The sequence below is a fragment of the Cebus imitator genome, unplaced genomic scaffold (assembly GCF_001604975.1).
Source record: "Cebus imitator isolate Cc_AM_T3 unplaced genomic scaffold, Cebus_imitator-1.0 Scaffold63, whole genome shotgun sequence".
Lineage (NCBI taxonomy): Eukaryota > Metazoa > Chordata > Mammalia > Primates > Cebidae > Cebus > Cebus imitator.
The window spans coordinates 4,975,369-4,989,288 of record NW_016107378.1 but is presented as its reverse complement, the minus strand read 5'-3'; positions in this window follow the sequence as shown (position 1 = coordinate 4,989,288).

The window sequence follows — 13,920 nt, the reverse complement described above, 5'->3', positions numbered from 1 at the left end:
ACATGTGATATAATCCCACAAAATGTAGCAAGCTTAGCAGAAGCTATTATGAAAAGTAAGGGGAAGAATGATCCAGAATTCTATATTGATTGTCAGGGGACAATAATCATTTCTGCAATTGGGCATATGTCCTTTGAAAGGGTTTATGACAGCAAACCTCACAAGGACAACCAGAACTCTGAGGTGTTCACTCTGCACACCTCAGACCCCTATAGTGTAGTAAAGGTGACAGCCAAAATAGAAAGACACAAACTCACACTGTTCAATGACCAATTTTTGGAAGTTGAGACTGATAAAATATGTATTTACTCAGAAGATTATTTTCCTGTTAGCACCTCTGGGTGTAATTTTGACAATAATTTGTATTGGGCTGATGACACAAGGGGGAAACATAAACTACAGGCACTGGACTTCAGCAGTACAGGAGCAGCCATGTGCAAGGCCATTCAAGAGGTAAAGACTGGTGATCACATTGCCGCATGTTTTTGTGCATGGTGTCATGAAAGGCCTTAACATCATGTGCTTTCACAGCAAGATGGTTCCGGTATTTAGAAATGGGCCTTATGCATCAAATACTTCATAAGAGCTCGGAAAATTCTCACGCAAGTATTGCAAAATGCCAAACATCTCTGCATGCTTGCCATGTTCTCCCCACAGCAAAAATCCATTCTAGGTGAAATTCTGGCCTTGGATGCCGAGGAAATAATCTGGATTGTCAAGTGCCCTTCACTCTTTCTGGGTCTATGGCAAAAAGGAGACACTGAAAGCCATTAAATTTACTGCCACCTTTAGAAAAACTTGTCAAAGAAACACTCTGACTCTCCCCATCTGACTGTTGTAGTCATATGCCGCCAACACCAACCTGAATTTTTGTAGCAATTATTACATAACGATCACAATCACATTCAAGTCCACATTCTAAGTCTCAGCCAGGTTTTACAGAAACTCCGATGATGTCCTATAGACCTTTTAGTGGCTACAATCAATGACTTTGGAAGATACATTTGGCTCGCTCACTGTTTCAACAGAATACACTGGTGAATCCTGCTTTGTCAGTGTATCTCACATGTGTGGCTGTCCCTCTTGTTGTGTTAGAATTCAATGTTCCAGAATGTTAACGTCTACAAATACCTGTACATAGAGCAAAAGAGAAGCTCTTCAAGGCAAATACAGTGTATGTTGTATAAGGGGAGCTCTCTAGCCTTGGATTTGAAACTGTGATGTTTATTGTACAGAAAGAAAGCGTTCCTTTTTTATATTTTATTTTTAATTTTTGTGATACAAAGTATTTGTGGGTTACATGAGATGTCTTGATACGGGCATGCAATGTGAAATATGCACATCCCCTCAATCATTTATTCTTTGAGTTACAAACAATCCAATTACACTTTTTATATTCTTTTCAAATATATGATTAAGTTATTATTGGCATTAGTCACCTAGTTGTGCTAGCAAATATTAGGTTTTAGTCATTCTTTCTATTTTTTTGGTAGCTGCTAACCATTCCCACCTCCCCCCACCCTGTCAGTACCCTTCCCAACTCTGTATGTCTATGAGTTCAATTGTTTTGATTTTTAGATTCCAGAAATAAGTGAGAACACGTGATGTTGGTCTTTCTATGCCTGGCTTATTTCACTTAATTATGTTCAGTTCCACATATCTCATTGCAAATGACTGGCTTTCATTTTCTATGGCTAAATAGTACTCCACTGTATATCTGTACCACATTTTCTTTCTTTCTTTTCTTTTTCTATTATTATACTTTTTCTGGGGTACATATGCAGAACGTGCAGATTTGTTACATGGGTATACACATGCTGTGGTGGTTTGCTGCATCCATCACCCCATCATCTACATTAGGTATTTCTCCTAATGCTGTCCCTCCCCTTTCTGCCACCCCCTGCTATCCTTCCACTGGCCCCCCACTCCCAACAGGTCCTGGTGTGTGATGTTCCCCTCTAAGCGTCCATGTGTTTTCATTGTTCAACACCCTCTTATGAGTGAGAACAAGCATGTACCACATATTCTTTATCTATTCATCTGTTGATGGACACTTAGGTTGCTTCCAAATCTTAGTTATTATAAACAGTGCTACAACAAACATAAAAGTGCAGATATCTCTTTGATAAACTGATTTCCTTTCTTTTGGGTATACATGAAGCAGTGAGATTGCTTGATGATATGGTTGATATGGTAGATCAATATTCAGTTTTTTTTTAACAACATTTACACTGTTCAAGGAGATGGGCCTGTTGTGATTATTTCATTGAGATATCCAACCTATGAGTATTTGAAAGGAATGCAAGTTGCTGGAAAATGAGAATGAAGAATGCAAAGTAATCAGGCTAAAGTGTCATGTCGCTTTTCATTCTGAGGTGAAAAAGGGAGTGTATTTAATAGAAAATATCTTTCCAAGTAAGACTCTGTCTCAAAAAAAAAAAAAAAAAAAAGAAAGAAAGAAAGAAAAAAGAAAAAGAAAATATCTTTCCAGGGTAAAATTTTAGGTGTATTGTTTTAGTGCCACAGTCTTGGATGATGGGTCCCTGGAAGCTCTCAACATCTCTTCTTGAGTGGAGAAGGTGTTAAGCCCCAAATCAGATGGAGTAGTACATTTTCATCTTTTGACAAGAGGGCAGCAACTTGATTACTTTGAGTGCTATTCGACAGTCTCTGCTTTAATTGAAAATGCAATGCAAGCCAACTATGCTGCTGCTAACTCCTTGCTGGACATATTCTGCTACTATCACAGAAACTGTGGTATCACTGGACAATCAATTAACTATGGATCCTTGAATCTTGGATGACTGCTGAAAAAAACATGATCTTCAAAGCATTTTAGCCACCAGAGGAATACTAACTTTTCAAATATCCCACATCCATCAATATCTTGAATCATGCTTGATTCTGAATAATTCTTAGCAAGCCATGTTAAGTGGGCTATCTGGCCTTGGATTTGAAACTGTGATGTTTATTATACAAAAAGGAGATTGTCCTGTTGTAATTATTTTATTGAGAAAGACAACATCTGAACACTTAAAAAATGCAAGTTGCTGGAAAATCAGAATGAAGAATGAAGAATGATCAGACTACAATGTACCATCAAATTTGGTTTCAAGAAATTACAGGAAAACTTTCCCCCAAGTTCCATCTGAAAGAATTTATTTCTACAAAGAATTCCAAGATAAATTCAATTTTCTAATTTTCTGGAAGAGTTTTACATGGTTTTTACTCATTCTTCATCGCAAGTATCAACAGATGAGTTATTTTGCCAGAGAATTCATAAATGTGAAACTCAAAGACTTTCCAATATCCACATTGCTTACATCATTAGGCATAGATTCAGTGTTAGCTATGACAATTGAAAATAAGCTCTTTTGTGATTTAAAGGTTTAAATGCCTCTTACCAAACTGCTTGATCCAGATGCAGCTCTGCAAATTCTAAAATGATTTCTGGAAGAACATCAACTGACTTCAGAGAGGAAAGGAGTGGCCACAATCCACCTGAAATTAAAAAAAAAAAAAAAAAAAAGAACCAGAAAACCCAACTATGCAGCCTGCCAAATTAGAATGAAAACAGAGGTACAAGATTATAAACAGAATGCATCAAACTTGTCTTAAGTTTACCTAAAGTTTATTTTTGTCAGGCAACTTCGATCAACATTAAATTGACGTTCTAAACTAACAAGTCTTTAGAATTTTTATATGTTAGTAAACCTTCCCTATATTATTAATTTTATTATCCAAGGCTAATTCTAAAATGTTTAGTAAAATTTAAAAATGAGTCTCCATTGATCAAAAAATGAAGTTTGTTAAATTTAGTATTTTCATAATTAAATTGATCATTGTTGGTCTTTTTGTTTGGGACTTCTGGAAAACTCCACTGAAAATAAATTAGTAGAAATTATTCCTAAAAAACAAAAACTGAAGAATTTGATCAATTTGTTTCACAAAGAAAAGAAGGAAATTTGCTTAATTAGTAGAGCGTATCATCCCTATTATTTTTGTTATTCTTGATTAGTGTTCTGAGACAGATATGATGACAAGTAATTACAAAATTAAAATAAATATATAGATTTTTGTTTTATTATTTGTTTATTTATTTGAGAAACAGTCTCACTCTCTCATCCAGGCTGGAGTGCAGTGGCACGGTATCAGCTCCCTACAAACTCTGCCTCCTGGGTTCAAGCGATTCTCCTGCCTTAGCCTCCTAAATAGCTGGGATTACAGGCACGCACCACCATACCAGGATGATTTTTGTATTTTTAGTAGAGACAGGGTTTCACCATGTTGGCCAGACTGGTCTCAAACTCCTGACCTCAAGTGATCCTCCTGCCTCAGCCTCCCAAAGTGTGGGGATTACAGGCGTGAGCCACCGTGTTGGGCCAAGATTTTTAAATTAAGTGAAAAAAATATATATATCATGCAAAGCCCTTGAAATCATTATGGCCTAATTCCAAAGTTCTTTACTACTATGCTATAGCACACTCGACATCAGTTAAAGGCTCACTCTGGAACAGGTGCTACATTAAATTTTAGCAAACGTCAAAAGATCCCTGTGTGATAACAGGCTTCAGTGTTGTTAAGTTTGTGTACATGTACTAGTCTTGAATTTTCTGGGTGTCCACTAATCCAGTATTAGTCTAGACACCCAAAAATCGAGTTAGACTTCAGAGTAGAACCGAGAGTAATCTTTACCACAGGAGACTGCGGTGTGGCATCTATTTGGAAATTATTTTTCCTTGATTGTTCTTTGCCTTTTATGAGTTCTTCAATGTGCAGAATAATTTTACGTTGTTATGTGGTTAAACTGATTAGTCTTTCTTTTAAACGTTTGCCTCTGTGATCTTACTTAGGTTTCTCCTACCCGTAGTATTGTACACATATTTGCAATATTTTTTCTTATACTGTTTTTTTGACTCATTTTATTTTTCAGCTATTTTAGAATAACAAAAATGATATCAATTAATTGCAAAAATACTGAAGTGGCATACAAATTTCTGCAGTGCGTATGTATTTTTATTTTACCAAGGAGATGGGGAGAATGCTGTGTTATGTTTTTACGTACATTTTGGCCATTACACAGATGAAGCATCTTCTCACTTGTTAATACATGATGTATACTATTTCTTCTGTGCAATTCCTCTTTAAATTCTTCACTCATTTTCCACTGGGGTTTGCAAGGTTCAAGTTATTTGAATAACCTCTACATATTCTGAATATTCCCTTTTTGTTATATATACCTTGTAAACATTTTCTTCGAGTCTGTTGTCTTTTAACATTATCAATAGTTTGCTAAAATGGTTTTTTTAGATAGTAAAATTTGTCCATCTTTTACTTTGTGATATTTGTATTTCATGTCATGATTCAAAGGCATGACTATTTTTTAAAATTTAGTTTCTTGCAGTACTGATTTTATTTTTTATCTCAGTCTTTATGTTATTTGAAATTCATTATTGTTTGTTTTTTCACATTTCAAATAAAACCCAAATTTCTCAAAGCAATTCTTTTCTCTACTGATTTCAAATGCCACATTTGTCATCTCTGGAATTCCTATATATTTCATGTCTGACTGCCACACTACTGCTGTGGATATGTTTTGTACCAGCACAATACTGTAGGGATGTCAAGTGATCTGGTATCTGGTAAAAGCAGACTTCCACTCACTATTGCTTTTTTTTTTTTTCCAGAGAATAAAGAAGCGATTTTTATATGGGTTCTCATTTTTGTAATAACTTTGAAGTAGTTTATACAATCACATGCCAATTACCATCTGTTGAAATTTCAGTGTTTTTAGATGTGAATTTTAGGATTAAAACCATCTTTTTTTTTTTTTTTTTTTTTTTTTTTTTAGCACTTCAGATTTTTATGTTTTTTCAATTCAAAATGTATTCTAAATTTTATTTCGATCGTTGTTTCTTTATGAATTATTTGTTTTTATGGTCTTTCAATTCAAAATGTATTCTAAATTTTATTTCGATCGTTGTTTCTTTATGAATTATTTGGAAGTTTGATATTTGATTTCTAAACACTTGTGGTTTACTAAGTATCTTAATAATATTGACTTTTTTTTCTTTTTCAATTTTTATTTTAGTTTAGGGGGCACATGTGCAACTTTGTTATGTAGGTAAATTGCCTGTTGCTGGGGTTTGGTGGCAAAACAATTTAGTCACTGACGTAGTGAGCATAGTACCTGACAGGTATAGGCAGTTTTTCAGTCCTCGCCCCTTTCCACCCTCTCCTCTCACACAGGCACCCTGTGTGGTATCTGTTGGTCTCTTTTTTGCCCATGTGTAGTCAGTGTTTAGCTCTGACTTACAGGTGATAATATGTGGTTTTTTTTCCTCTTCCTGTGTTAATTTGCTTTGTTAATTTGGTAGACGCAGCCTCCAGCTACATCCATTTTGCTACAAAAGCCATAATTTCGTTCTTTTCTGTGGTGCATAATGTTTCATTGTGTATGTCCTACATTTTCTTTATCTAGTCCACCATTGATGGGCCTCTGGGTTGATTCCATGTCTTTTCTATTGTGAATAGTGCTGTGACAAACATACAAGTACATATGAAATTTTGGTAGAATGATTTCTATTCCTTTGTGTATGAACCCAGTAATGAGATTGCTGTGTCAAATGGTAGTTCTGTGTAAGTTCTTTGAGAAATCTTCAAACTGCTTTCTACCATGACTGAATTGATTTACATTCCCAGCAGCAGTGTGTAAGTTTTCTCTTTTTACTGCAACCCCACCAACATCTGTTATTTTCTGGCTTTTTATTACTAGCCATTCTGATTGGTGTGAGATGGTGCCTCATTGTGGTTTTAATTTGCATTTCTCAAATAATTAGTGATTCGAGAAGTTGAGTATTTATTCATATGCTTGTTGGCTGCATGAATGTCTTTTGAGAAGTGTCTGTTCTTGTCTTTTGTCCATTTTTTAATGGGGTTGTTTGTTTTCTGCTTAAAATTTTGTTTAATTTCTTTATAGATTCTGGATGACACTTTTGTCAGGTGCATAGTTTGCAAAAATTTTCTCCCATTGTGCAGGTTGTCTGGTTACTCTGTTGATAGTTTCTTTTGCTGAGCATAATCTCTTTAGCTTACTTACGTCCCATGTATCTATGTTTTTGTTGCAATTGCTTTTGGAGACTTGGTCTTGAACAATTTGCTATGGTTTATATCCAGAATGGTATGTCCTGGTGGGTTTTTGTTTAGGATTTTTATAGTTTTAGATTTTGTAATGTAGGCCTTTAATTCATCTTAAATTGGTTTTTTATATGATAAAAGGAAGTGGTCCAGCTTGAATCTTCTGCATATGGCTAGCCAGTATAGTTTGAAAAGTTAGGTAGTGTGTTGCCTCCAGCTGTATTCTTTTTGTTCAAGATATCTTTGGCTATTCAGACCCTTTTTCAGTTTTATATAAGTTTTAAAATAGTTTCTTTTCTCATTCTGTGAAAAATGACTTGGTAGTTTGATATAATAGTATTGAATCTGTAAATTACTTTGATCAGTAAGGCCATTTTAACATTATTTCTTCCCATTCATGAGCATAGAATGTGTTTCCATTGGTTTGTATCATCTCTGATTTCTTTCTTTCTCTTTCTTTCTTTCTTTCTTTCTTTCTTTCTTTCTTTCTTTCTTTNCTTTCTTTCTTTCTTTCTTTCTTTCTTTCTTTCTTTCTTTCTCTCTCTCTCTCTTTCTTTCTTTCCTTTCTTTCTTTCTTCTTTCCCTCCCTCCCTCCCTCCCTCCCTCCCTTCCTTCCTTCCTTCCTGTCCTTCCTTCCTTCCTTCCTGTCCTTCCTTCCTGCCTGCCTGTGTGCCTGTCTGCCTTTCTTCTTTCCTTTCTTTCTTTCTGTTGGAGTTTCGCTCTTGTTGCCCAGGCTGGAATGCAATGGCATGATCTCAGCTCACTGCAACGTTCACCTCCCAGGTTCAAGTGATTCTCCTGCCTCAGCCTCTCGAGTAGCTGGGATTACAGATATGCACCACCACACCTGGCTAACTTTGTATTTTTAGTAGAGATGGTGTTTCTTCATGTTGGTCAGGCTGGTCTCTAACTCCTGACCTCAGGTGATCTGCCTGCCTTGGCTTCCCAGAGTTCTGGGATAACAGGCGAGAGCCACCGCACCCAGCCATCATCTCCGATTTCTTACAGCAGTGTTTTATAATTCTCACTGTAGAGATCTTTCATCTCCATGGTTAGTTGTATTACTAGGTATTTCTTTCTTCTTGTGGCTGTTACGAATGGGGTTGCAGAATTGATTTGGCTCTCAGCTTGGACATTGTTGGTGTATAGAAATGCCACTGAGGAATGCCATTGAAGAATTGCCACATAGTTTTTAACAATGGTTGAACTAACTTACACTCCCACCTGCAGGATATACATGTTCCTTTTTCTCCACAACCTTGGAGAGAAAAAAAATGCCACTTTTTGTACATTGCTTTTGTATCCTAAGACTTGATAAATAACTGGAGTTATTTATCTGTTCTAGGAGCCTTTGGGCAGGGACTGAAGGGATTTCTAGGTATGGCATCATATTGTTACATTGTTTGTGAAAAGAGATACTTCACTTCCTCTCTCCTTGTTGGATGGCTTTTATTTCTTTCTCTGGCCTGGTTGCTCTGGCTAGGACTTCTGGTACTGTGTTGAATAGGATGACGGTTCACATCCTAGTCTTGTTCTGGTTCTCTGGGGACTGGTTCCAGCTTTTGCCCATTCAGCATGATGGTGGCTGTGGGTTTGTTATAGATGGCTCTTACGATTTTGTGATATGTTTCCTTAATGCTTAGTGTTTTGAGGATTTTTAACATGATAGATGCTGAATTTTATGGAAAGCCTTTCTGCATCTTTTGAGATGACCATGTGGTCATCTCAAAAGTTCTGTTTATGTGATGAATCACATTTATTGACTTGCATATGCTTAACCAGCCTTGCAGGAATAAAGCTTACTTGATCATGATAGATTAACTTTTTGATGTGTTGCTGGATTTGGTTTGTCAGTATTTTGTTGAGGTTTTTTTTTTTTTCTTTTTTTGAGACAGAGTCTCGGTCTTGTCGCTAGACTGGAATGCAGTGGCACAATCTCGGCTCACTGCAACCTCCGCCTCCCAGGTTCAAGCAATTCTCCTGCCTCAGTCTCCCGAGTAGCTGGGACTACAGGTGTGCGCCACCATGCCCAGCTAATTTTCTGATGTTTTAGTAGAGATGGGGTTTCACCGTGTTGGCCAGGATGGTCTTGATCTGCTGACATCGTGATCCACCTGCATTGGCCTCCCAAAGTGCTGGGATTGCAGGTGCGAGCCACCGCGTCTGACCTTTGTTGAGACTTTTTCATCTATGTTCATTAGGATAATGGTCTGAAGTCTTCTTTCTTCATTGTATCTTTGCCAGGTTTTGGTATCAGGACAATGCTGGCCTTGTAGAATGGGTTAGGGAAGAATTTCTTCTCAATTTTTGAACAGCTCCAGCAGAAATGGTATCAACTCTTTTTTGTATGTCTGGTAAAATTCAGGTGTGAATCCATTTAGCCCTGGGATTTTTTTTGGTTGATAGACTATTACTGCCTTGATTTCAGAGCTCATTATTGGTCTTTTTGGGGATTCAATCTCTTTTTCATTCTGTCTTGGTAGAGTGCATATGTCCAAGGAATTTATCAAATTTTTCTCCATTTTATGTGCATAGAGGTGTTCATAATATACCCTGATGTTGTTTGTATTTCTTTGGGGTTAGTGGTGATATCCCCTTTGTTGTTTTTAATTGTATTTATTTGGATCTTCTCTCTTTTCTTCTTTATTAGGCTAGCTAGTAGTCTATTTTATTAATTTTTTCCGAAACAAGCTCCTGGATTCCTTGATATTTTGAATGGTTTTCAACATCTCAATTTCAAAAGGAGGCTGAATAGTTAAGGCAATTATAATAAAAAAGAACAAAAGTGGGGGCATCACATTACCCGACTTCAGACTACACTACAGTAACCAAAACAGCATGGTACTGGTACAGAAACAGACACATAGGCCAATAGAACAGAATTCAGAGCCCAGAAATAAGGCTGCATACCTACAAACATCTGATCTTTGACAAAACTGACAAAACAAGCAATGGGGAAATGATTTTCTATTCAATAAAGAGTGCTGGGATAAGTGGCTAGCCATATGCAGAAGATTGAAACTGGACCGCTTCCTCACACCATTTACAAAAATTAACTCAAGATGGAATAAAGACTTAAATGTAAAACTCAAAACTATAAAAATCCTGGAATACAATGTAGGCAATACCATTGTGACCATAGAAATAGACAAAAATTTTGTGATGAAGATACCAAAAACAAAAATTGACAAATGGGACCTAATTAAACTAAAAAGTTCTGTACAGCAAAAGAAACTATCAACAGAATAAACAGACAACCTACAAAATGAGAGAAATGTTTTTGCAAACCACTGCTGACAAAAGTCTAATATTCAGCATCTATAAGAAACTTAAATTTATAAGAAAAAACAAACATTATAAAGTGAAAAGAAGTCATGAACAGACACTTTTCAAAAGAAGACATACGTGTGACCAACAAGCATATGAGAGAAAGCCCAATGTCACTGATCATTAGAGAAATGCAAATAAAACCACAATGAGATGCTGTCTCACACCAGTCAGAATGACTATTACTAAAAAGTCAAAAAATAACAGATGCTGCAATATTTTAGAGAAAAAGGAATACCTATGTCCTGTTGGTGGGAGGATAAATTAGTTCAACCATTGATGAAAACTGTGTGACAATTTCTCAAATACCTAAAAGCAGAACAACCATTCAACTTAGGAATCGCATTACTGGGTATATACCCAAAGGAATATAAATCATTCTGTTGTAAAGACACATGCACGTGTATATTCATTATAACGCTATTCACAATAGCAAATATGGAATCAATCTAAATGCCTATCAGTGGTAGACTGAATAAAGAATATTTGGTATGTAACATCATGGAATAGTATGCAGTTAGGAAAAAATAATATTATGTCCTTTGCAAAAATCTAGATGGAGCTGAAGGTCTTTACCCTTAGCAAACTAACACAGAAACAGAAAACCAAACACCACATGTTCTCAATGATAAGTGGGAGCTAAGTGATGTGAACACATATAGGGGAAAAACACACCCTGGGCCCTAATGGAGGGTGGAGATTAGAAGGAGGGAGAGGATCAGGAAAAAACACTACTGGCTACCAGGCTTAATGCCTGTTGGAAATTAACGTTGAGCTCTAAAACTGTTTTCCATGGTGTTCAGATGTAACTTCCCCACGTCATACTACATGTTGTTTCCCGTGTTTTCATAAGATGTTGGATTGGGGGTGTTGCAAGCATTGGGAAAAGAAAACTGAGGTGGCTTAATGTTGCTGTGTTTCAGCAGTTGAATGTTTTTAGTATTTATCTGTGTTATTCTTTGTATGATTATTTGGGTAGTATTTAATATCATATAGTGCTCTGTCTGCTCCCAAAAAGATGTGTATTTAACCTAGGAAATAAATGTAACGTGTGGTAAATACGATGGGTCATGAAGGTGCAGTGAGACTGACTCCATCCTACATTCAGGGATAGGCCATCCCTGTCTGACAGTGAAAAGAGGCACTATCTTTACAGCATAGTACCACACAGGGCCAGAGCTTCCCTGAACCAGCTGGGGATTGTTACCTAGACCCAGTGTTGTTTATTGTTAAATCTTGTGGCTTGAAACATCTACTAATTGAATTGGATATCTTAGTCCAGGTTACTATTTTTGACATACATAATTGAATAAAATGCAGGATTTATATTTTAATTTTTTTAATTTACCACTTTATTTCAAGTTATCCTACCAAGCTCATGAAATATTTCACTATTTGTCATAAAAGTGAGGTTATGGCACATGCATTCTAAGATTTAATACATTGTTTCTAGGGGAGGTTGAAATATAGTATCCTGAATCTTAAATATTATAGAACTTTTAAACAATTTGGCTTAGTTGGAGAAGGCTGTGCTATATTTAAGGATGTTGTGTATTCTACATTACTCCTTAAGAAGCAGATTTTCAGGCTTGGTGTGGTGGCTCACGCCCATAATCCCAATACTTTGGGAGGCTGAGGCAGGAGGATTGCTTGGGGCCAGGAGTTTGAGACCAGCTCAGGCAACAGAGCAAGACCTGGGTTCTATGAAAAAAAAAATCAAAAAAGAAACACACTTCTGAGTTAATAGTGAGAAACATTTGATTCTGTTACATATCACACTAAGACTAATTGAAGACAAGGAAAATTGATTCTGGAGATAACAGAGACAAGCTAGACAGAGCACATTGATTTCTGATGTAACAGTCAGTGTTTGATGAAACTGTTTATAGAAAGTAAAGCCAAAGTGCCTTATTGTACTGAGATACCTTTTAATAACCCAACTGTTAGATGAATAAAGCTTTTTAAAAAATTCAAAGCAAATGTTACTAATCGTTTGGAGTCCGGACGTCCCAGTACACAGGGTTACTTCTAACATATAGAGCACATGCAGCCTTCTGATCAATGGAGACTGAGGGGACTGCCCCTGCTAGAGTTCAGTTCAGCCCCAGGACCCCATGGCAGCCCAAGGTCTTGGTTCATGCTGTGGAAACAATACAGAATTTGTTCACTCAGTAAACATTCACTAGGGGCTTATGATGCACCCGATCCTTGGGGTCTACAGAACACATCAAGCTGAAACCCTCTTACACAGTAGACCTTCAGTTATTCAAAGACTGCTCTTATTGTTTCACTAAAATATTGTCAGTCATTCTCAGGATAAACATCGCTAGTGCCTTTAACCAGTCCTCACTTATTGTGGTTTTCAGTTCCTTCATAATCCCACATTCATGGAAGGAAATGGGAGAAGGTGGGAGAGGGATTTGCAGTCACTGAATGGAAGTTGGGCTTCCAGTACCAAGGACTTTGGGAAGCAGCCCATACCGTTTCAAGGAGTGCACTGTAAATGCAGTAAATCACACAAGTGTTTGACATTGCAAAGTATACGAACTGTGAGTTTTTGTGGCTAGAGGATTCACTGGTATATTTATGAGGAAGTGAATGCTTTTGTGAGTCTTTTATCCTGCAGAGATACTTTGGGACCACATCAGGATGCATCACACTTACTGCTTCATCTTATTTCTCAAAATGGTTGTAGATTTTATGTGGTTACGTCACCCATTTTAAAAACAAAGCTAAATGTATTTCCTTTGACCATATTTGACCATATGGTCATATTTTCTATGATCAATATGTTATTTCCATATTTTCTCTGACCATAGGAAAATCTCAGGGCATCACCAGTCAAGTAAATTGTAGTTTTGACAAGCATCCACTGATACAGAATCATTGAATGCTAGAACTGGTCAGGGCTTTTTAAAGTCATCTATTCCAATGCTGATAATTTACAAAGAAAGGGCTGAGAATCATAGTTATTACATAACCTGCCCAAAGTCACAACGGTAGTTAAGTAGCCACATTGGGACTCATAACTCCATATCTTGAATTCTAGACCAGAACTCTCCATCCTAAAGCAGTTCCAGAGTTACTCTTTTTTATTATAATAATAAAAAATAATTTTTTATGCAGACTGGGTCTCACTGTGTTAGCCTGGACTCAAACTCCTGGCCTTAAGTGATCCATCTGCTTTGGCCTTCCAAATTGCTGAGATTATAGGCAAGAACCACCACACATCTGGTCTTTGGAGGGACTCTTGCTTTGTGTGTTTGGGCTGATCTTCCTTTGTAGTCAGTAAGATGTTCCTGCAGTGTAGCTTGGAATCTTTCTGCACAAATTCAGTGGATCCTGTGATTTTATTTTACATGTAATAAGATACATTACAAATAAATTTGCAATTAATAAGCTAGACAATTCACAGTTAGTAACCTACGGCCTAGAGGTTTTATTCCTTTATCCACA